General features: G+C 42.3%; 1 pseudogene; it reads left to right on the top strand.

Annotated features, from left to right (window-relative positions):
• The first annotated feature begins 213 nt into the window (after positions 1-213).
• LOC135328783 (olfactory receptor 5J3-like) lies at positions 214-1,186 on the top strand (annotated as a pseudogene).
• The last annotated feature ends 22,973 nt before the right edge of the window (positions 1,187-24,159 follow it).

The raw sequence follows: 24,159 nt of genomic DNA on the forward strand, positions 1-24,159 counted from the left end.
AAAGTGCACAGAAAGAAAATACATTTTTAAAAGGCAGGAAATGTCTCTGAGATAATCTAAGTTCAAAACTTGAAAAATATGAATAGGAAGAGATATGCAAAATTAAGCCTTCATCCTCAGTCAGCTTGACTACAGCCATGTTGGCAACCTGACAGTCACCTTGCATTTGTCTTGTTTTCTTCAGTGTAACCCTGGCTTTCTCACCCATGATAGATGGCAGAAGGGAATCACTCTGTGGTGACAGAATTTATCTTGTTGGGCTTCACAGACAAGCTGAGGTTGCAGGTCCTCCTCTTCATGGTGTTTCTACTGATCTATCTGTTCACCCTAGTGGGAAATCTAGGGATGATTGTGCTCATCTGGATCAGCTCAAGGCTCCACACCCCCATGTACTTCTTCATCAGCAGCCTTTCCTTCTTAGATGTCAGCTACTCCACCATCATTATACCCAGCACTCTGATGACCTTTGTGGCAGAGACAAAAGTCATATCGTACACAGCATGTGCATCTCAGCTCTTCCTGTTCTGCACTGCAGTGACGGGAGAATGCTACCTCCTGGCCGTGATGGCATATGACTGGTTCATAGCCATCTGCAACCCCTTGCTTTACCCTGTCATTATGTCCAGGAAGTTCTGCATGCTCCTTGTGTGCGGCTCCTGCTTCATGAGCTGTGTGAATGCAACTGTTCAGACGACATTTATATTCCGCTTGTCCTTCTGCAAGTCCAACATCATCAACCATTTCTTCTGTGACCTGGCCCCCACATCCTGAAACTCTTGCTCTGACACATCACTGATCTTGTCCATTTTGTCTGTGATACTATGCTTATCACCGCCACTGTTCTCCTCATTGTCATCTCCTACATATGCATCGGGGTCACCATCTACAAGATTAAATCTGCCAAAGGCAGATGCCAAGCTTTCTCCACCTGTGCTTCCCATATGACTGGTGTTACCATGTTCTATGGGACAGGCTCCTTCATGTACTTAAGGTCCAGTTCAAAATACACTGTGGAGCATGACAAGATCATCTCTGTATTTTATACCCTGGTAATTCCCATGCTGAACCCTATGATTTACAGCCTGACCTGAGGAACAAGGAGGTCAAAGAAGCCCTTCAAAGGACAATAGCAAGGCTGTATTGTTCTCCAAGAAAACAACAGATTCAGGACTCCAAGCAGAACTGAGAGACAATGATGTGTCCTTATTGTTGAAACAGGTGAATTAAATACGCAGGAAGGTGGGTTCCCCCCTGCCAAAGAGAAAGGAAAAGGGAGCAATATCCAAGACTGCCTGTTGCCACATCTGTTTTTTGTGAAAGAGCGTTGCTAAGCAAACACCCTTCCTATTGCAGGGCTCCCTCTTTTCCCTCACCCCTAAGAGAGGGATGTGTCGTCAGCAGTCCTCAGGAACTAACTTTTCAGATGTGATGTAGCATTACTCCATAATGTAGCAGTGCCTCATGCCTGATCTCATGCTGTGACCTCTGCAACTACAGACGCTGTCAGACAAATTCACTGGGAATAATTATACGCATTCTTGTTTGCTTGTTTATTTATTTGGAAGCCAAAGATATTAGGATGTATCTTAAGATATTTGCTGTATAGAAGTCTAAAAATGAGTTAGGCTTTCTGGGTTCCTTGTTGAGGTGGCACCCTTTCTGGGTGCCAGTTGAGTCTAAGTTTTAGTGGCAGCTCCACCAAGCTCTTATGTTACATCATACCACACTTCCATGCAGGATGACCCTATGTGATGGTTATGTGCTGCTGATTTCTACATACGCTCTAGCAGCTCCTGCATTTCAGTTGCCCAGGTAATACCTGCAGTGGTGGGTGAAGGAAGAGATCAGCTGCCAGGAAAGAGCAGATCACCTCCCATCCTTTCATCTCTTCCCACTAGGATTTCATAAAGTGAAATCCTGATACTAAGTTTAATGTAAGAGACCAACACAAAAGCTATGCCCTGGGGTATTGGTCCTTCTCCCAGATATGATGAGAAGGTCCTTCATGGTAGTGGGTGAAACTGGGCCAATCTACATTGTGACTGATGGTCAGACCACTTGCCGAGCACTTCTCTCGAATAAAATCTTACCCAAAGAAATCAGCTGAATGCATAATTATGATGTGGGAAGTAAATCCTTATTTACAGCAGGACATGTAGCAAAGGAGGTGCTTGCTGTTCTTGTGGTGGGAATCTGCCTCATTAATGACATGGCATAGGGAGTCCTGCAGGATGAACCTCAGGAAGAAGAAAACCAAACAAGGCAACAGACCCAGCATATGGAACCAAGTAGTCAAGAACAGGCCATGATAAAAACAGAGATTAGTAGCTTGGTGGCATGGGGGGTTCATGGTTAGCTGGTGGGTGAGAATGAGTCTTTTTTCAGGCTTCATCCTTTATGTAAGAGGATGTGTACCTGGGGAGATTGGATCACTGCACATCCCTGTGCTCAGGGCTCCCCAACAAGCCAACCAGGAATGGCAACTGGGCCCCACCCAACCGCTACCAAGCTCCCCACAGATCTCATTAGGATAGTCCAATTCTAGGAAGAGATTCCTATGCTGCTCTCCCCCCCCCCCCCACCCCCCCCCCCCCCCGCCCGGGCAAATTCAGGAGGTAGTGTGGGAAACAATAGATAATGAAATACAGGTTTCAACAATAGCCTGGTTTAAAATAGAAGCCTTACAACAAACTGGGGAAAGTACCTAGCAGCAGAAGACCAAAACAACTGGGTTTGGTACAGAAAAGATGATTGGCTTTTACTCAACATCACTGCCATAGCAATATCTAGACTCTGCATACTTCTTAATGATACCATAAAAGGGGTCCTACAAACCTGGGAGGTGCAAAGTCTAGTGGCAGCCACTGGGAATACAAAGGAGTAGACCCAGGTCAACTAATTTTCAATTGTAATGGTGTGGGCATCACCAGGGGAAATCATTCATCTTCACCATAGATACCTTTGGAGAACGTTATCAGGTAGCAAACAGAAAAAAAATGGGAAAAAGTGAAATGGCGGTGGCAAACACACTCAGAGGCCTCAGTGGTACTGAATGCCACCTCAGTAGATTTCAGAATCACGCTTAGATTCACCTAGTGGTTGTGTTGATCTGTTTACCCAAATTGCATCCAGCCCATCTGGGTGAGCGCGAGTGCATATCAGATCCCTATCTCTGGTCTGGAATTAATTAAAGGAGGAAAAGAGGAGAGGAAGTTTAGGAAACTTATGGAGGGAAAATATATACCTCACTTCAGCATAGAACGTCAGAGTCAGGCCCAGACAGTGATTTACTCTAAATGGTTTGGTGTTCTGGGAACAGGCATTGTCTGAAAAAATAGAACACTAATTGCCCGAGGACTTAGAAATAAATACTTAACACCAGCTGACATGACACTGCATTGAACTGAAACTGACCTTTGATAATCAAGAAGTGGCCTTGGTCTGGCTTTCTACATTGCAGTGTCACTTGACAATCAACATAGACCTGCTTGCAGAAAGGACTACCAAAGAGCACTACCCAGGCCTGCAGGAGCCAGATCAGATCTGCAACATCTCAGGGACCTGAGCCTATAGGCAAAATGAGGATTCACTCTAGCCGCATGATCCCATGGGATAACAAAAGCATTGCACCCAGCTGTCAGTATCCCATGACTCTGTGGCTGGGGAGATACTGAATGCATATCAGAGCCAAAGAACTAGAACTTTCTGCACACACTATTACTCTTAACGAAGCATAATTGATGGTGCTTTAGCACGTACATGCTGTACTGCCTCTAAAAGGTCATGGCGGTGCCATCCATGTCAAGAGGTCAGACTGCAGCTACCTGCACGCTCATGATTAATGAGCCCAGTTAGGAGAGGGGCTATTGGAGGATGCATCTATGTAATGAAAAATATGTGGCCACGACCACCCCTTCCACCCCACTGCTGTTTAGTGTCAAACCCAAGTGGGTTGGGGTCTTCTTTGACTATGAAGCTGGAAAAGTCTCCTTTTATAACATGACTAAACATTCTCATATCTACACTTTTCATGTCATCTTAGCTGAGTCTGTCTGTCCCTTCTTCTATCCAGGCATATGCATGGGTCATATTAATGTTGACCCACTGAGCATGTGGCAGACAAGATGAGTGAACTTTTGCCTTAAACATTTCTTGGTACATAAGGTGCGAGCCTTGCTGTGCACGTTGCAGATTTTGCAGGAAACCATAACCCTGAACAAGCCATCTGTTCCCAGTGGAAACAGGACGGAGCTGCTGCGACCCCTGAAACGCTCTCCCTGCGACCACTCGGGACACACTGAGCCTGCGCCAAACCAGACCACAATTGGGCGGACACTTTTGGACCTGGACTGTAAATTATTGCCGCTTAGCACAACTTCTATAAAACTTGCTTAGCATGAGTAGCTAAATTTGCTGAAGCCTTAGGCCGCACTCCTAGTTCAGTCAGAAAGGGCCCCAGAGCCGGTGCAGGTGGGAAAGACAAGGGGGTTACCAGCAGTTTGCATTCCCATGCTTCACACTCCGGGAGGAAGGATGTCAAGGCATTGAAGTGAGGCCTGCTTGGGCACCGGGACCCTGGGGAGCAGGGCCTCCTCTCGCTGCTGAAACAGTGTTAATTGGTGTGTGTGGGGGGGTGTCTGGACTATATCCCCTTTGTCAGGACCTTGGGAGATAACACCCACTGTCACTGCTGGGGCAGTGCTAATTGTTAATTGCAGGAATTACCACCTCCTTGTCAGGACCTTGAGAGACAACAGTTGGACCCAAGGAATGAAGACACATCTGTCAGCAGAAACCGCAACAGTAAAGAGACAACAGTTGGACCCGAGGAATGAAGACACATCTGTCAGCAGAAACCGCAACAGTAAAGATAAACAGCCTGCCTAGGGACAGCGATGAGACCCAACAGGGAGCAGGAGACCCCAGACCTGAATATTACTATTGGTCTGAATTACCGCGTGAGGGGTGGACAGCTTAGATTGGAAAGCTATAATTGCCCAGGGGTTTCTTTGTTTGGGGTCCCTCTTCGGAGGCACCCTGCTCGAGTCGTAATTACTGCATGTGCGTCATTACAATCTATTTGTTTAATTTGCTTTGATTTGGCTCCGAACTTTTCCAAGACACCCAGGGTGAAGAGGACCAACGGGACGCTGCTGGATCCACGGGTGGTGATATCTCTTTCTCTCTCCGCCCCCCCCCCGCCCTTTTGAGTTTATGTTTATAAGATCTGTTCAAATCGTACGGCACAGACTTGTTTATCTAATTAAAGTAATCATCATCGAGTTATTGTATTTAGCCACATGCCTTGTCTTTTGTATTAATAAATCATAAAACTGGTTGGCTGGTGTCGTTTCACCTTAATTCAGTCCAAGAGCATCACGAACTTGGTCGTTGGTCCCAAGGGGAGGGAGGTCATCCTAAACAACTCCTTTCAGGCCACGACAGAGTATATGTCAGCCCTCAGACTGGTACTGGTTTATTGCTACTCTGGTAACAGATACAATATCCAATATACAAAAAGCTGATGGGGTGTCAAAAGGGAAATGCTTCCTGAGCAAGCCTCTGGCCTTAGAGTCCCATTTTCAGCAACCAGAATCCCTGGATTTACAAGGAAACTAGGTATGCCTGCTTCTCCCCATGTTAGACCTCCACAGTCCCCCATAATCTCTAGTATTCACTGGAACCTTGTAAAGCAGTTAACAAACCCTAGAAGGGTGCTCCAGTCTATGTTGTTGTTTGTGTGTGCATTTTTACAATCCAGACTAACTGGCACTTTGTCTGTGTTGATGTATATCTTCTGATTTTTCAGATGACTTTGAAATAAATGACTATTTTTGGAAGGTAGTTTCTGCTGTCATAGTTGAAGAATCACAGGAAGTACTATGGAAACATCTACCTGTTCTGCTCTTAATGGACAATTCTTTTCCTATTTAGCAGTATAAGATGTCTGGTCTTTTTGGCCAGTTACCAGAAATTAAACATGTTGAGTTTAACATGAGTTGTCTATACCTTTTCTGGAGCAGAAGCTAGGGACCAGAATAGATACCTTGGGTCATCTTATATGCCATTAAAACTTGCATTTAGGGAACTGAGTCCCACTCTTACTGTAGGTCACTGAACTCTGTGGGAGGCTCTGTAGCATCATAGTTTTGACATGGAAGAACCATTGCTTTCCTGCAGAAAGTTTTATGTAGGTTATTTGAACAGTGGTCACCAACTGACGTAGAACAGTCACCTGCCAGACTTTTCTGCTGTGACAGCTTAGTACACTCACTATTGTTCAGACTCATGGGAAGGATAAAATAGTCTTCTGAATTTGTCCCTAATGGCCCAAACTGTTGGTAAGTACAGACATGGTCCCTTCAACAGCAGGGATGTAATATGACTGAATATTGATTTCAATCTTCTTTCTCTATATTGTCAGGAGGCAGACACCTGTGGTGCAGGATGAGCACAGAAATAGTGTGCCACTCTCTAGTTGCAGATGACATTAAATGGATATGATCTAAAAGGCAGCAGCTGAAGTATTTCCTTAAAGCCATCAAGTTAAATTTGACAAAATTTAGGCTCTTGTTTAAAATGCAATCTGTTTCAAGTGTGAAGAGAAGAGGAATACTTGAATGATCAGCTGGAATGCATGGAGCTCTGCCTGGGGACAGGTGAGGGACCAGCTGAGCGCTCATGGGTGGGGATTGGTGGGCAGACCAGCATGGGTGACCATGTAATGGGTGTCTGCTGTAGGCCATCTCTTCAGGAAGAAGAAATAGATGAGGCATTCTTCAGAGAACTGGAATAAACTTTATGTTCATAGGCCCTGGTCCTATGAACTTTGACCACCCTGATATTGGTTGGATGGACAACAGAGTAGAGCACAAGAAATCCAGGGAGCTGGAGTGCTTGATGACAACTTCCTAACACAGGTGATCAAGGAGCTGAGGAGGAGCAGTACTCTGGACCTCATACATACAAACAAGGAAGGACTGGTTGGAAATGTGGAAGTCAGGGGCAATCTTGGCTGCAGTGACCACAAAACAGTGGAGCTCAGGATCCTGTGAGGAGGGAGCAGGGCAAAAAGCAGGATCATAACCCTGGACTTCAGGACAGCAGAATTTGGCCTGCTCAGGAAGGCTCCCATGTGATATGGTCCTGGAGGAAAGAGGGGTCCAAGAGAGCTGGTTGGTATTCAAGGATCACCTCCTCCAAACTCAAGAATGGTCCATTCCAACAAGCAGGAAATCAAGCAAAGGTAGCAAGAAGCCTATGTGGATGAACAAGGAGCTCCTGACTGAATTCAAACCTAAAAAGGAAGTGTACAGGAAAGATTCCCAAGGACTGCAAGAGAGCAAATGTCACCCCTACCTTCAAGAAGGGCAAGAAGGAGGAGTCAGGGAACTACAAGCTGGTCAGCCTCACCTCACCTAGGAAGGTGATGGAGCAACTAATCCTGGACACTGTTTCCAGACATGTGAAGGATAGGTGATAGGTTGGGAGTAGGCAGAATGGCTTTATGAAGGGAAAATTATGCCTAACAAACCTGACAGCCTGCTATGATGAGATGATTGGCTTAGCAGGTGAGGGGAGAGGAGAGGTACATGTTCATCTCAGTTGTAACAAGGCTTCCGACACAGTCTCTCATGACATCCTCCTAGACAAACTGATGAAGTACATGCTAGATAGGTGGACAGCGATAGCTGATATCAGGGCATCCTTTACACCTTTGTTTCTCAGGCTGTAGATCAAGACATTCAGCACGGGGATCACCATCATATAAAATACTGCTCCACTTGTGCCTTGCCATTGTGAGCTGTTGCACTGAGGTAGAACATAAATGCAACTGACTTGCATATAGCACACTGACTGCTATCAGGTGGGAGGCACAAATGGAATTTTTCTTTTTTACTGTGGGTTGATAGCATCCTCAGGATGTTTTGAAAGCCCCCTACAGTGTGCTTAGCTGCCATTGAAGATTTTCAGTATTCTTCAAGTTATGCATTTTGTTTGCACTGTCAGCCTGAGGAGTGGAATACATCAACTCTGATTTGGATGTTTCAGTCTAAACTAGAGAGATAGAAGTACCTTTAGATGGTGAGTCATTTCATTCTTGGATAATTATCTTAATATGCAGACAATATTTATTAAATAGGGTGGATATAAATAAAATGAGTAGAACTACAAGAAAGTATATATGTAATAGAAAAAGTTTCAAAGTCCTTTGTATCATTGACCTTTCATTCCATAGATAGGAAATCCATAGGGATTTCCAAGTGATTGGTCTAATATCCTACAGCAAAGAAGAGAAGAAAACAGTGGTATACTACATCACATTCTAGAACATGCCCCTTTTGTCTTTTCCACCTATGATTTAGTTGCAAAAGGTTCAAGAAAAGACTTCTTTCCTTAGTCCACTCACTCTTTAAACAACTATATATGAGGCAGAGAGGAAGAGTAAGAAAAGTTTCTTGCATCTGTATTTCACATTTTCCTGTATAATCCCACAAGGTTTTTCAAGGTCCTGCAGTCTGGTAGCAACTCTGCATGCTGCTCTTAGTTGGGCTATTATTTCTACAGAAAATAATCATCTCCTTCAAAAAAGAAAAATCTTCCAGATCAAGTATTCAAACAGACAGATATCCATGCTAAATCCAACACAAGCAGCAATGACCACCCTACCTACCTCAAGCAGAAAGAAGCTAACCCTACAGCTTCTAAGAGCCTTGGCCTCTGTTCCCAGCAGAGATCATTATACTATTGTCACACTTTTTTTTTTTAACCCGTGACATCAGGATTTCCTTGACAGTGCTGCCCATTCCCACTCTTAGACAACTGTTTGATATGCAGTTCAAAGTCATTTGCATATCATTTTGATTAGAAAGAGGCTGATTAGAAAGACAGCTAATGTTTTCTGAAGCTTTTATTTGCTGTGAAATAGTTTGTGGCCAAAACAATGACACACATATCATTTAAAAATATTATTAAACCTAGTTCCAGACCTTTCACAAAAGCTCAGTCTTAGATGCTTTAAAGAAACTTCTTTTCAGAATATTCTTTATACTTCCTAAAACTCTCTTTCTTTTGAAGTGCCTTATGCTGGTCATCCACTTGGGTTAATACTCATTTTGAAAATCTTGATTAATGAGAAAAGATATGTTTGTCCAGTCCCCACCTGTCTGCTTCGTTTCTCAAACCAGAAGCAAATGTTTGGAAATTCATGGTCATTAACTTACCTGTAGCTTTTGGAAAGACTTGAACTCTGTTTTTTGATGGTGTAACTACAGAAAACATTTCCATATTATTCAGACAGTGATAGTTTAGTCCGCAATTAGTAAGAGATTCCTTCCATTTATATAGGTAGTAAACGTTGTTGATGACCGCAGTCTGATGGTACCAGAAGCAATGATCTAGTTGCCTCAGTTTGTTAGTGAATACTACATTGGTATGACCTTACTGAAAAGGGTAAGAAAGGGTATTCCAGCTGTCAACACAGACTATCATTTCCAAAAACTATGAGACTATAGCATGGCTCACATCCAACTGGATCAGTTCTTTTCTCCCATTTACCACTTCAAAATGGGTTAGCCATGTGCAAACTATTAATGAGGAGTCACCTCAAACTGTGTCCTGTAATTGTCTTGGGGGTAGACAAGGGAAGAAAAAAAGAGATAGACAGACATAGATTTGGTGCATGCCAACACTGTGATAGGCTCTGTATTACTGAAATAGTAGTAGTCAGACCAAACCAGTTCTGAAGACAATGCCCTGCTGGTTTTTATTTAACTGTATATGTAGGAATTGCCTAGTTTGGACACTGAAATTACACATCCATGCATGGTTCCAAGGCTCTTTTTCAGCTGAGAGAAAAGGCACTATGATGGTGCAGTTCATCTGGCGTATGAGAAATACTTACTTTGGGATGGGATGAATGCTGATTTCTTGATTTCTGTTCACCTGCTGCACAGGGAACTGCACAGAAAGCCCTGGTACAGATACCTCTTCACATCAGTCCCATCCATGACAACTCTGCTGTGATGTCAACATGAGAACAGAGGCACCCCCCCCTCCCCCCCAAAAAAAGCTTCATGGAAAATTCATGGAGGCATTTACCAACTTCTTAAAGCTTGACTTTGGAATTTAAATGGTTTTGGATAGTAACAGACAATCATGCTATTTTTAAAGTTGTTGAAATATATTTTAAAAAAATCAGAAAATGCATTATGAACCCATTGTCAGCACAACCCACAGCTGAGGGTGAACAAAACTTAACATACTTTCATACTTTCACTGATTTACTATTAAGAATGAAGATTCATTACCACTGAGAGCTGAGTTCCAGCAGGAAATAGTCATTTGCTTAGCCTTTACACAAAGGCAGCAACCACACTAAAAGCCCACTAAGAAATACATCCTTGACATTTGGTTTCAGTACAGAGCAGTGTGCAAACAACAAAGTCATATGAATTATTTTGCACCAGGCACCACAGCTGGAATGCCATGCCGTAGTGCTTTTACAAGCCTGAGGTCCACCCCCAGCCATAAGTGTTTATCATCCCAGCACAGAGGCGTAGTTAAGATGCACCCAGATTTATAGCCACAACACACACACATAGGAGTCTGCACAGCACCCTCCCTCTACTGGAGCGACTCCAGCAAAGGGCCATGAAATGATTAAGGCACTGGAGCATCTCTCTTACAAAGGGAGGCAGAGAACTGTTTAGCCTAGAGAAGAGAAGGCTCGTGGCGGTGTATCTTATCGATGTTTATAAATATCTGATGGGAAGGTGTAAGAAAGATGGAGCCAGGCTCTTCTCAGTGGTGCCCAGTGACAGGAAAACAGGCAATAGACACAAACTGAAACTCAGGGAATTCCATTTGAACTTAAGAAAACACTTCTTCTCTGACAGGGGATTGAACACTAGAACAGGTTGTCCAGAGAGGTTGTGGAGTCTCTGTCCTTGGAGATATTTAAAACCCAACTGGACATGGTCCTGGGCATCCTGCCCTAGCTGACCCTACTTGAGCAGGGAGGTTGGACCAGACGGGGGTCCCTTCCAGCCTCAACCGTTCTATGATTCTGTGATTCTTTGTGCATCCAGTTCCATTTTTTTGTCAGCCACATTTTTCACTTCTGCCTGGAAGGAAACACTGTTTCTCGTCAGGGACTCGCACAGACCTAAAACAGACTCTGTAAACCTACCTTCAGTACTGCCAACACTGAGAACGGCTCAGGCACAGCAGTGGAATGTTCACAGAATCCTTGTGATTGCAAGGCCTTCTTGCCTCTGCACAGGCCAGAAAAGCAGTCTTAGAAAACTAGCTTGTGTGTAGACTTCAGCACTGTTCACATCTCAGTTTAGGGGAGCTGATTTCCACCCTGGCAGACCGATTTTGAGATGCATGGTGCAAACTGTGGCCTGGTGTACCTATTCACACCGCAGGTATTGCAGCTGGATTCTTGGCATGCCTGGTGAAAACACACCCAGATTTCTGACCTTAAGTGATGGCAAAGGAGCTTTCCTTCCAGTGAATTTTCCACAAAAGATGTGCTCACGTTCTCTTTCACAGGAGTAATATGGACAAAAAAGGTGCCCCAGCCATATAAACTGCCTTAGTACAGAAGGATGTGTATCTTTAAGTGTGCCTACAGTATCCCTTCCTGCCATTCACACTCCATAAGGTCTATGTATCCAAGCTTCCTCTGTGCTCAGTGGAGAAAAAAAACTCTCAGCCTGTCAGCAAACTGTAGGTCACCTCCTCCTATGATAATGGGCTAAGCCATGCTATCCAGTTGACCTTCTAGAGGTGTACACCTTTTAACTGTAAAGGAAGTGCAGGCAAGGAGTTTTGATCCTGGCATCTAAATTTTAGATGGCTGAAGTTAGAGGAGATGAGTCCTTCACCTGACTGAGAGAAATCATAAATTGTAGTACCTACCCAGTTGCTTGGGCTCCAGAGGAGGCCAGGGCCTGGGAGAGAGGTTCTCATCTTGTTAAAGCAGTTCTTACCTGGCTGGTCACTCTTCTTAGGGTACATTCAACTTCTTTATTCCTCAGACTGTAGATTAGGGGCTTTAGCAGGGGGGTGAAGATCCCACAAAGCATGGAAACGATCCTGTCCTGATTGAGTGAGTAGCTGGAGGAAGTCCGTACATATGTGTAAATGGTGGTTCCATAGAAAAGGCATACTACTGTCAAGTGAGAACCACGAGTGGAGAAAGCTTTATGCCTGCCCTCAGCAGAGTTTGTGCACAGGATAGTCAAGAGGATATAGACATATGAGATCAGCGTGACCAGAAAGGCACTGCTTCCGAGGATGCCAGCAACTGTGAGAATTACCAGTTCCCTGGTGTAAGTAGGAGAGCAGGAGAGGGCCAGCACGGGGGAATATCACAGTAATATTGGTCAACTTTATTAGAATCACAGAAAAAGAGTGTAAAAATGAAAGATGTGTGCAACAGAGAATTCAAAAATCCTGCTATCCAGGTGCCAATGGCTAGGTGAGCACACAGTTTCATATTCAAGATATTCATGTACTGCAGCGGATGACATATTGCAATGTAATGGTCATATGCCACCACAGCCAGGAGGAAAATCTCTGTGCCTACAATATCAATGAAGAAGAACAGCTGGAGCATGCAGCCAGTGAATGAAATTACCTTGTTCTCAAACAGCAAGGCCTCCAGCATCTTCGGTACAGTTATAGTGGGGCACAAGACATCCAGGAAAGATAGGCTGCAGAGAAAAAAGTACATGGGGTTGTGCAGGCGAGTATCTGTGCTAATGGCAATAAGGGTTGTGATGTTGCTTGCCAGCATGGCCAAATAGATGAACAAAAACAGCACAAAGAGAAGAAAACATACCTCTGGAGCATCAGAAAGACCTACAAGAATAAATTCAGATACTGTTGACACGTTGGCCCTCTCCATTTTACCTTTCGTTGTGGAAATGATTTCAGAGATATACCTGGAACAAAGAAGTAGGAACTTTGTCAAAATTGCATCCCTCTTTGAAAGAGTGGGGGGTTTTTTGGTCTGTTTAGCAGTTCAAAAACACTTGCAAGTTTGCCTCACCTCACTCAAAAATCTGAACTTTACTCCCATATACCTAATGTAAAAGGCAAAAAATAGGCATCAAGCATACAGTGATTAATCAAGAATGTTTACTTCATTGTGTGCAATTCATCTTCTCTGACTCTGGAGAGCTGAAGAGCTGAAGACAAAGATAACAATTTAAGTTCATCTCTATCCACCATCTCTCTCTAAGGCATTTACAGAGAGCCATTCTTTCTGTTTGTGTCAAATGTCTGTCCTAGCCCAGTGGTGCCCAGTAAGGATGTTAGGAGTAGTCAGAGACAGGGTTAATCTTGCCTCAATTCAGGTGGGTATGATGAAGGTAGAGGTCAAGTCAATTTATCAAAGGATTCAACTTCAGCCTTTAGAAGAGAAATTGAAGGGGAGACCTATTTGCAAACTTCAGCTACTCAATGGGAGGTTATAAAGATGAAAACAGACTCTTAGAGATGCATAGAGAAAGGACAAGAGGCAACAGGAACAAACTGCAGCAAGGGAAATTCCAGCTAGAAATAAGAAACAAGAAATTCACAAGAGTGCTACAACATTGGAAGCAGCGCCCAGAGAGGTGGTGGCCTCTTCATCCTTGGAGCTGTTCCAAACTCAGTTAGACAAGACCCTGAGCAACCCAATATAGCTTTGAAGGTAGCCCTACTCTGAACAGAGGGGTCGGAATACAGACCTCTAGAAGTCCTTTCAGCTTAAATTATGTCATGATGCTAATATCATGAAAGGAGTTTAGATGACTAGCTGAAACTAGAGACCTAATTTTTAGGTGAAGTAATGCTAGCACAGAGGAATCCCACCCCCAGTAATCACTGAAAGGGATGGTGTACTCGGAATGCATTTTGTTCTTTCAGCTTTATCTAGTGGGATAAAAAACTGAATATAATCCAGTATCTGATAAAAGACTTCACTTCTTTCTACAAATTTTGCCCTGTAGACTTTCATAACAACAGTATCATCACTTTTAGGATCTACTCGGACATTTAATTTTTTCCCCTCTCCCAGTGCACAGAAGTCTAGGCAGACTTGGCATTGAAGGATCTTTCCATATACTTTGCATTACTATATTAAACAGTAAATCAGTACTTGCAAGAATGACTTATGCACTGGTTCTATAGTGAGAGCCAGCAAGACTATTCTAGCTGAATCTTATGCAGGAAATTCTTTAGTGATAACCATTAGAGCAATTCATTACCATGATCAGCCAAGTCGTATGCACTCTGCAGGCAACGCCAAGGAACACAGGGGAAAAAAGAAAGTCTTATTCACATCCTTATTTTGAAACCTGGATCACAATGATGACATGGTGTAAATAACATAATATATTGTCACTTGTAAGAGATACAAAGAAACAACATAAAATAGGTAACTATGGTACCCAATTTAAAGCAGGATCATCTCTTGCCTCTCATTCTCACAGAAGCTTATTTCCAGCTTGAAAAGGACTAAGGTCAGACCTTAAAATAGCATAAGAAATGTTTTAGTCAGCAGGAACACATGGTGGTTTAAATCACAGCATCATGTATTCTTAAAATGGGGAAGTCATTCAGGTGAAATACAATGGAAAATGAACACAGAAATACTCACTGCTACAAGGAATTCATTGCTGGTAATATACACTGATCTGTATCTCCAGGAAATTTAACTGTCCTTTTTTCTCTTTCCATATCTAATAAGAATATCTTCACATAACAGAAAAATTATTTCACTGTTGACTTAGGAAACACCAATCTGTTAAGCAAGTGATCAAACCAAATTTGGCAACATAGGAATAGTTATGCAAACATCCACAAACATTGGCAAAATCGCTGCTTCATTGCAAGAGTAAATGTCTTTTTTTTTTTTAATGAGGTTTCATAAATATGTGTTGAGGGTAGTATCTGGAGAGGACTGTCTCTGAGGCTTTCTTGGATGCTATCTTTATTGGGTGTGGGAGGCTTTTTCAGAATATTATCAAAAGGTCAAGGGAAGCTAGACATACGATAGAAGTATTTCATCATCCTGAATCCTTTCGTTCCTATGTCTTTCATGTTCTAGGACCTTTCTATAGGTGGTTTGGAACTTAAGTCTACTCCCGGGAAAAGGAAATAGATGGTGTCTTTCTCTTTAGGTCCTACAACTCTACCTCACGGGCCCTTCCAGGTTACTGAAGTTTTATATCTCAAGAGAGTCCACAGTTTTAAGTGACTTCTTTACAGTAAACTACAGCCTTAAGAAGACTTGTTCACAAATGGTTTTTTAAGTCAGTTTGTCTTAGTGTGAAGTTTGAAATCAACCACTTACACAGATTAGGCCAAAATAAATGTGGCAACAGCTCCCCAGCAAAAGAACATACCTTAGGAAAGGGCAGTGGTAACACATACATTCCAAGTCTTTGCAGACTAAAGAACAGATCCTGAATGACTGCTGTGGAAGTGCTGTAATGGCTTTGCAAGGACAGCTAGCACAGCATCCTCTAAACTCCTTCTGTGTTGATTTTATGAACAATATCCAATTCTTTCACAGGAGCAACCTTTTAATTTTGTACAGCTCCTCCTGAAAAGACAACAGGTAAACCACTTGTGAAATCTATGCACTACTTGAAGTGGATGTGTACCCAGGCATAAGAGTGAACACAAATTACCAGCACTACTTGGGAGAACAATCAAAAAATCCCACTCTTGTTCCAGAACTGGATGCACAGGATGGTGTATATGTTGCTGTTCCAACACTACCAACCAATAACTTTTGCAGTGTTAACATGGATAATATTGTTTATCAATCACTCCTAAAGTCTGTTCTCTATGTTTGCAGTGTGTGACTCATAAAATAAAGACTCCCACGTATGTGTTAGAAGATATGCTGGGATTCTCTAGGGATTACCAAACACAGGTCTCCCCTGGAATGCTTGCATAGACCTTCAGCTGGAATAAATTCATGAGGTCCAGTTCTCTTTCTGTGTACTGCAGTAAGCCCTAGGACCATCAGAAATCACATATCCCATGAAGTTTCGAAACAGAGAATGGAGGTAATCAGTATGCAATAAACCCAACAGATGCCAGAAATAGACAGTGAACAGATAAATCTCATGTACACCTAGGAGCAGAACTAGAGCTGTGCCCTTCCATCTTCCCAAACTGGCTTAATGGGATCTCCACTAACTGAAAACTTCCTGAGTTACCCATCTTTTGTTGGACAGCCACAAGAGGGCGATACTTCATGAAAATCTCTATGTGATACAAGGCTCCAAAATCCATTGCTGTACGGATAGTCAAGCGATGATGTGCTAACACTAGCCAAACGAATGGACCTCCTGCCTGTGAGATATTCCCTTTCTGGTACTTTTAATCGGAGACCTTACAGCTAGATCCCAGTGCAGATAATCCAATCCTGTTACAATGCAATGTCTGACATTCTGCCAAACCATACATTGCTAGCCATCAGCATGAAGTATGTGGTATAGCTAACTATCTCATCAAAATGTACACTTATAAAAGGTAGTGGTGTAGTTATATGTGAAAGTATAAACAAGTTCAATGAGCGGTTCACGTCATGTATCTCAGGAACCTCTTTTAGGTTGGGACACATTGCTCCATCAAGGTGAGATTCTCCCGTGACTATAGAGAGTTTTGGGCTGCTGGCTCTCAATGCCACATCTAGTTTTCAGATGTGTCATTGTAGGCATATTCTTAGTTGTATTGGTTAATTAAAAGTAGAAACACAGGACAATATCTGAGATATGGTCTTAGCCAAATCTAATCAGGCCTTCCAATTAACCAGGCTGGTTGTGATGTTGTTAGCCCAAGACTAAAAAGGTCTAGGTTTGTGAATACAATGTTACTGACTCCCAAGATGCTTGTGAACTCTGTGCCACTATTATGTACCAAATGCAAGTGCAGTCTTCAAGCCCTCAGGAAAATATCGGCAATTACCAAAAGCTCCCTCAGCTGTGTCTGTATTATGCTGTTCTTTTTATCAGTTTTGTCATATGGTTACCAAGGCCTAGTGAATTTTACATAAGTAGAGAAATATTTCATAAGAATAGCATTACTAGCCTCTGTGTATTCTAGGTACTGAAATATTCAGTCCATACGCAATAATTTCAATACTTGTGAAGTATTACTCAGGAAAAAAAATGAGGCCTTTAACCCAATTGCAAGTAGATGTTACATATTGCTTGTAAAAAGGGTATTCTGCCTCTGGGTAAAAATCCAATTTCACAAGTAGTGCTCTTCACCTATGAGTACTTCGAAGTAGTTTAGAGGTACTTCGGTGGTGCAACTCCTTCAAATGTTACTATTTCAGACCCCTAACTTGCTGGATATATGTAGTACAGTGTAAACTCCTTGTTTCAGATCTTATTAATCCAAAGGGCTCTATCATCCAAAGCCATCTGCTACTACTCAACCTGCTTATTTTGTTATGGCCGCCACAGGAAATTTCTAATTGAGGATGTGCACTTTAAAGTTGCAGTTCTTCCATTCTGTTTTATGATGAAATGGTAATTAAAAAAAAAAAATCTTAGGAGTCTATATATGCGTGCACTAGTAGATGATATACTGGGCCCAAATAATCCCAGGCCTGCTGGGGGAGCAATTTAAATCGAAAGTTTTTAAACACACACCTCTGAATTCAGTGAGTCCTTGGAAAAATAGTTCTTCCTTTGAGCCCTACTTTCCAGGTCAACACCTCTCTGGGGCTTTTTTGGTTGCAAAAAACTTAGCCCTGGCCCTCTTGGCCCACCGGGAGAGTCTCTCTCCCTCTGCCAGTTCAGAGGCCTGGCTGTGGCCAAGACTGCGCACCCTGCAGCTCTCAATTGTGTCTAATCTGCATTCACATTGCAGATTCCCTACCAAACTCCTGCCCTGCCAAAGGCACCTACTCTCCAAAAGGGTCTCTAAGTTCAGGATGTTTGGGGGAACCGAAATCTGGAGTTTCATCTTGATCCACAGTGCAGGAAGCAGGACAGAACAAATAAGCAGCCATCCCCCCTGGTGCACAGCCACACATTTTTAAATCTATACATTCATTATTATCGCAATTTCCTGGCTGTTCTTTTTTTTTTCCTAGATTTTGAATCTTAGCTTTGGATCTCAAAGCAAATAGAAAGCTCAGAAGGAGAGGAAAAGTCTTTTTATGCATGCAATACTGCTGTTAAGATTCATTTAGGCCTCTTTTTTTCCTCACTGTGAATGCTATTGCATTATGTAACCCTGCAGACTGGTGCTTCCACTGAGGATCGTTAGCCTTATACCTAAGGATCTGTCACTATGGGGTTTACACAGGCAGCAGGGGCAACTGTTTGCCTGGAGAAGGACTTTGTTCACCCCCCTCATGCCACACCAGAACTATGTTCCTAGTGTAATGCAATCAAAGCAATCTGATATTGACTAATAGTGGGATTACTGAGCTTTGTCAGGTCTTGAGCTTGCCAGCTAAGGATGCTCCTTATACTCCAGGCCAATTACAGACTTAGCTGCTGACTTTAGACATAAGGCTGAAAACAATCCTTTTCCCTTTCATGGCCATTTGCGTTTCATAGAGATAAGATGCTCTGAGATAGTTCTGTTGGAAGGGAATAATCCCTCATTGCAACTCACATTGCAGGTGGGCTCCATACTCACTGCTAGGCTCCCTCAAAATGTTGCTTATTCTAAAATTAAATTAAAAATTAGGCTTCTAATCAAACCTTTGTCCCATATTTTCCAGGTTCTGCAAAGAAGATGGAGTAGCAAGAAGAAATCTGCAGAGTAGGATGCCTGGGACAACAGAAGAAGACAGTGAAACTTGTGACTTGGCCTTATCTTTGCCAGGAACCATTCCTGAGTTTACTCCCTTTGCTATGTAGACCAGATTCTTCAGTCAGCTGTGTGTCATCCCAGCAAAAAACAGAATAGTTCAAAACCAGCTTAGTCCAGGCAGTTTTAAAACTGCACCCTCAATAGTGCAATGCAGCCAGCTCTGTTTGACCCATCATCTTTAAATGAAATAGATTAGACCAGGGTCTCTCTGGTTTTCTTGAGATACAACAAAAGCATTGTAGAAATCCTGCCAGTTTTCACAGGATGCTTCTCCTTTAAGGCAGTCTCTCACCATCCCTAGATTAGAGCAATAATCAATCTGACTGTAAAATGAGAGAGCTGCGAATTTCGAGGAGTGAAAGAACTTGAGATTTTAATGATGCACACTGGAGCCAATTTAAACACACTTGCAAACTCATTTGCCAAGTTGCATCATTGCAACTTGTCAGGCACAAGTTTTTTAACTGTACCTACTGAGACCTTATTAAAGTCATCCTAAGTAATTTCCTGGAAAGACAAACCAATTATATTAAATTGCTTGCTGTGAGTCTTTAGACACAGGCTCCTTTTAAAACTGTAACCTACTTGGAATTTGTATTTGGCTTCCCTGTCATAGTCGGAGTGATTATTTCAATTCAATACATGCAATAATCTGCATAGTGTTTCCTCATAGAAAAGCAAAAAAGTCACAGACGTTTCCCCTGGAGGAAAGGTAGAGCTTAAAAAAAGAAACCAGGAAATTAGAGTTTCACAATTACAGATCAAGCAATTAAAAAAAATCTGAAATTCCACACTTTTGGTCTTATGGCTATGTTAGAATCCACCAAATATTACTAGTCATCAGTTAATAAGTATCAGCCTGATGTGCCTGCTTTCCACAGTCTCTCCATTTTGCCTCACCAGCACAAAATGTCTTCTTAGAGGGACACATCTTCATGCTGAGAGAAATCAAACTGGCAGTTGAGAAATCCAGTGTTGAGAAATCCAGTGTTGAAGTCCATCACTGCCACAGGTTATGAAACAGGTTTCCCTTTCTGGAAAAAAGAACTTCTAAAATAAAATAGTTGAAATCTGACAGTATACATAATCCAGCCCAATTTGTTCTCTCTCCTGCCACCTCTCTCAGGTTATTAGGCAGAGCAGAGGGGTTGCCTTGGGCAACAGATTACTAATGGCAGCAAAATTGCCAAGACCCCAACACAGCAGAATCCTGGAAAATTTCAGTGGGGGATAAATGGAGGTGGTTACTGAAGGAGTAGGACAGGGAAGAACAGCCCCCTCCCAAAAATTGGCAATTGTGTCCTTGTTTTTCCGTATCCTTAGTAGCAAGCAATAAATTCCAGCTCTTCAGGGCTGTCCCTGCACAACTCTGTGGCCTACTTTCAGGTTTGGCAACAAAATTCAACTGCTGAGAAGCCTGTCAGCCAACCCTTCAGCTCTGCCAGTGCAACTCTTATCCTAAACCCTGCCCGACAAGCACCCCACAGTTCCATTAAGGATGCCAAATTCTATTTTCCACTGCCATGTTCCCTACTATATCAAAGATCAAGAATACCTCCATCCCAGTTCCCCCATATGCATCAACCGACAGACCCAAGTAAAGGCTGCTACCTACAGACTTGGAAATACAGAGCTCAGTCCCCTGTCCTGGAAAGACCTTTGGCATCCCAGACTATTTTCACACAATGTTAGACCATGCAGAGATACCACTTGCCCCCACCAGTGAATATGAGCTCTAACTTTATTATGATGCACTGCCTTTCAGATTGGAAAAAAACTCAGGACTGAGGATAAGCTGGCTGCTGTTGCAAGGCTATGGCTGAAGGCATAGTCCAGGAGGTGGGGGAACTTGTATGTGTTGGTGGCCAGACAGGCTACAGCCAACACCGAGGGGGTCTGTGAGGTAAGTGCCAAGATCTGGCTGAACTCATGGAGCAAGGGACTCAGCTGAGAAAGACTCCAGAGGCTGTTTGGAGGAAAAAAAATAGTCCCACTGTGGTGGCCTGGTTAGATTGTGCATGAGAACACTGACTCTGGATGGAGGGAAGGCAAAGAAAGGGAGTAGGAGACTAAAAGGAGACGTGACTCAGCCTAGTGGCAGGAGAAGAAAAGAATAATTGGAGCAAGTGACAAAAGTGAGCATCAGAAGTGCAGTTTAGGGCGCTACCTAGATAAACTCAAACAGCTGGAAGTCCAGACTGGCATTCAACCTAGCCTCCACAGGTAATGACATGAATGAATGCTCATAGTGGCAGAACTGAGCTGAGGCCAGGCTTTATCTTATTTCAAGCAATAACAGGCTGTGAGGTGATCAGAAATTACAAAAAAGTCATTTAGACATCCTCTGCAGACATGTCCCAGGTTTGTAGATGGCTAACTCTGCTCCTAAATTCACTGTTTTCACCATTCTGTTATTTCTCCCTGAAGTCTAGATGAGCCCCCCCCCCAGTTTTAGGCCATAGCCACCACTGCAATTTCAGTCTGCTCTCACCCCCATGCAGATCTGAAGACATCTTTCCCAAAAGCTGTTCCTGGGAGGTAATTACATACTCAATTATTTTCAGTTGATAAATCTTGTGTGCTTAGAGATGCATGCGATGGACACACACATGCAGAATTACCACTACCTTAATAGCCCCAGTATTCCTCCACACATCCCACAGTGCCTCCATTTTCCCATGGGTTCCCTTCCCTCTTCCAGCACATATTCCAAGGAGAGAGGAAAAAAAAACAAAAAAACCCAGCTCTGTAAGTGCTCCTATTCCCATGTTTTTAGGACTTCCTTTTAAACCAACTGCCCAGCTAGTCAGCTGGTATAGTTTGACTTTGATCCACTGTTACATTTTAGATTGAGAAGCACTTCATATGAAACATGCTTTTGAAACTGGAACTTTGTCTAGTTTCATTTAACTCAAAATACACTATATTATTACATATTATATGACTGTATTACAATGTCTATGATATACATATTGAAAAATATCTTAATTTCAATAAAGAAATTAATGATTCAAAATGAAGCATTTTGATTTCTCGATTGAAATTTAGCATAATTGACCAGGAAGACATTTCAGTGTTTCAACATTTCTCTCTAATGCAGAAGGCAGGTTAGAGAAGTAGGAATTCACCACTGAATAGAAGTATCATTTGCCCAAAGATGGGACATCTTTGGAGATCAGCCTCCACCACAAATATCAATGACTGCCCCAATGCTGCTGATATATATTATCAGGTATATATTTATATCTATGAATTACAGTAAGAATGTAGAGTGACCAGCTCAGATTTATGGAATTATTTCAAGTCTACACTACTGCAATTTAATCCTACCCTGAGTTCTGATTTTGGATCACATCACATCTGACTCAGGGAGCTGGCTCTTAGAGAACAAAAAGCCACTGGTTTGGCCATGAAAGTAGCACAGAGGAGGAAACTGAACCTGCTAGATGGCTTTGAATATCTTAAACACCAGCACAGAGAGAGAAGGTGTGCAGATATGACTCACTGCTGTGGAGGTAAGCTCTCTGATGACCATCTACCTGTCTTTTTCTAGAAGAGTAGTATTGTACATTGCTCTTCCCGGAGACCTTTAAATATACACAGTAAAATAAAATGATGTCTGTGATTTCTTTTCAAGCTATTTCCTTCCTTTGAGCTGGCAGTCCACTGAAAAAGACAATTTTGGACAACTCAGAAATCTGGCTTAAAAAAATCTCACATATCAATGTTGCACTGTCCTTATCTTGAACAGAGAAGTATGAAAACTGTGAACTTCACATATCTGATGATACTTAATAATCAGAAACAAGAGATAAACCTTGAGCTTCAGCCTCTGCAGCAACAGAAAGATGACAAATAGCAGGACCAAAAGGTTATACTGTCACACACTTTTTCCTACTTTTTAGGACTGTCAGGCCAGTGGGATAATAGTGCACATAGTCCAAATGTTTTTACTACCCTGTGCATATTCTAATTTTAGCAATATTGAAATAAATGGCTTCTGAGATAGCAATGACCTTTAATCATCACTACTTGATCAAAATTCAGACTATAACATACTGAAGATAAGTTTTCTCCTTAGCCATGTGTCTTTGGGCAAAAATAATTACGTTTCTCAGTCACATTACCTCTCAGTGTAAAATATGCTGGCAGCAGTCTGACAAAAAGAGACTTGTAAAATCCTTCTTTAGTGTGCCACAGATGATCACAGGGACACAATCTTTGCCATCTCTATGCACAGCTTTAAGGAGAGAAAGTCAGGGGAAATAAAAGCCCTAACAAACATGCAGTGGAACGCAAAGGGAATCTGCAAGACCTCTTTCCATCTCACTTTGACTGTAAGCCTCATGCAGAAGCAGGGACCTCTCACCTGTCTGAGATTAATTCCGTCACTTTCAGCTCAATAAAGACTTAAACTCCTTCTGCCAACTGAGGGACAATATTCAAAAACTCAGCCAGAAGGGATGGAACATCTATTAGTGACACAACACCTATCCCTAGAGCTAGCTTAGTTGAATTGATAAAAGGATTCCAAAGCCTTTCCCAACTTTCTCAACTTCCAGAAATGATTTGCATTTATTCTCAAAACCACATTGATGACAGATGTGTAGTTGGTAAGTCAAAAAAAAAAAAAAATACTGAAATAAGATTGTAAGTGAAAGAACACTTCAGCTTGCTTAAATTTCAAATTATGTCCAATGTCCTTAAAATAACTACCAGTTCACTCAGTTGCCTCAAGTTAACTGATGATATGTAGAGGTGAAAAGCAGGAATAAGTTCTTGTTACTTTACAATAGTAGCAAAATTAGAAGTAAACCTTTTTCGAATTTCTGTAATTTTTTCATGTTTCCAGGCAGAATAGGAAAAAAGGAGGTAGTCATGACTGACAGAAGAGAGAGATTTGACAGAAGAAGGAGAGTTACTTTCCCTAGTGTTTGGGGGGTGAAAACACAGGTGTCTATTCTCTAAGATTTCCTTTCCAGAACTTCAGGTTCTTCGTGTTACACTGGAAGAGGATACTCCTTTCATATACTGAAAACATAGCAGAAACAGCCATAAAATTCAAATCACATTTTTCTCCTCTTGAATATCTTTGAAAGCTTTTTCTCATCTTGATGGACTGGTGGTTTTCCTATAAGGGCAAATGTTCCTAATAGAACAGAGAACTGAAATGCTGTGCCACACACTCCTCAGCCAGGAGTCCTGTTTGTGCTTGGAACTTGGAAGTTAAAAGTAAGGATTCCTCCAGGTTTCAGTAGCAGAGGAACACAATCTTTCAAGATAAAAATTGAAGATACAACCAGTTAAAAG

This window comes from Dromaius novaehollandiae, chromosome 6, assembly GCF_036370855.1.
Source record: "Dromaius novaehollandiae isolate bDroNov1 chromosome 6, bDroNov1.hap1, whole genome shotgun sequence".
In the NCBI taxonomy this organism is placed as follows: Eukaryota; Metazoa; Chordata; class Aves; order Casuariiformes; family Dromaiidae; genus Dromaius; species Dromaius novaehollandiae.